Genomic DNA, 1,438 nt, shown 5'->3' on the forward strand with positions numbered 1-1,438 from the left:
CTTCTCAATGTTTTGGAATATCCTAAGGTCCTACTCAAGAGATGATGATATGATCCTCTACATATATGGTTTGCCTAGGAATTCTACCTTGGTATCTTCTGTAGCTTGTTCTTCGAGAAATCTGATAAACCCGCATCTTGTGGTATGCCTCCACCTCCTAGCTTCTTCATCTTGATCCTAGCTAGTTCATATGGAGTGGCTCTATGTGTTTGTGCCCATGTATCATGGTACTTGATGAGCAAATGGATGAAGGGTGTGGCTCTATTTATAGGCTTGGGCAAGCTCTAGTATCATGACACATAGGTGGTGACTCTTGTTTTGATTTTATGAGTAAGGTGCTTGGTTGTCATGCACTCATCCATAGCAATCCTTTGAGCATGAGGTGGCAAAGCTTGGGATTCAAGTCATGTAGATATTTTCATCACATGTGGCATGATCATTATCCTCTCATATGATTTATTCTTGGATAGCCAAGTGGCATTTGTTACTAAATATCTTGTGAATGCTTTTGTACTTGTGAATAGTGCACCATATCATGTATTATTAGATTTATGTTATAATATTGGTTAAAAGGTCAAAGTTGAGGGTTATTTCTCAAATTTGGATAGTTGGTGTTTGATTTCACCAAGGCATGATCAAATGAGTTTCAAAATACTCATAATTGGTTTTATTCAAATAGTTTGAACTATAATTTGTAATGTAAATGGATTTAGTTTTATGATATTCCATGTATTTAATAAGTTATGATTTAAATAAGAATGTGTGGCTTTTATGCACTTTAGACCCTGTGGTTTACCTTATTTATAAGTGAATTAAATTACACACAAAGGTAGTTGCTAACTTTTAAGTGTTGTGTAATAGTTCTAGTTCCTTTTTGATCCAACCTATGGATCAAATTATGTCTACCCAAAATAAGGGTTTAGCAAAGATCACGATGAAGTTTATAGCGCTTGACTTGATGATCTACTTCAATTCCAGCAAGTCAAGTGAAACTTCGGTTCATCGTGGTAAGTTTTATTTGAAAGCGCGAAAATTCCTCGGATTTTCTATGCATGAATGCAATGCACACTTTGGTGTTCTCTCATTTTGTTGCCTCTAAACCTGGGATATTACAGCCTCTCCCCCTTAAACTGAACTTCGTCCCGAAGTTTGAACGCTCTCATGTTTCGGAACGTGGAAATTTCTTGAACAAATCCCCATCCTTCAACTCCATGGTGATCACACTAGATATAGTTGAATATATCCCTTGTCCAGCTCCTTCCTGGAGTCTTTTGATGTCTGGCACTGATACTTTCTTCAATTCTATGATTTCTTCCAACACTCTAAACTTATAGGCTTACTCTTCAAAGATTCTTTGATTAGGACATCTTATTGTGTTGATGGACTTTACTAAAGGTTGTGATGACATCTTCCTATTTGGGTACTCAAAACTTGGTTC

Source organism: Lolium rigidum, chromosome 4 (assembly GCF_022539505.1).
Source record: "Lolium rigidum isolate FL_2022 chromosome 4, APGP_CSIRO_Lrig_0.1, whole genome shotgun sequence".
NCBI lineage: Eukaryota > Viridiplantae > Streptophyta > Magnoliopsida > Poales > Poaceae > Lolium > Lolium rigidum.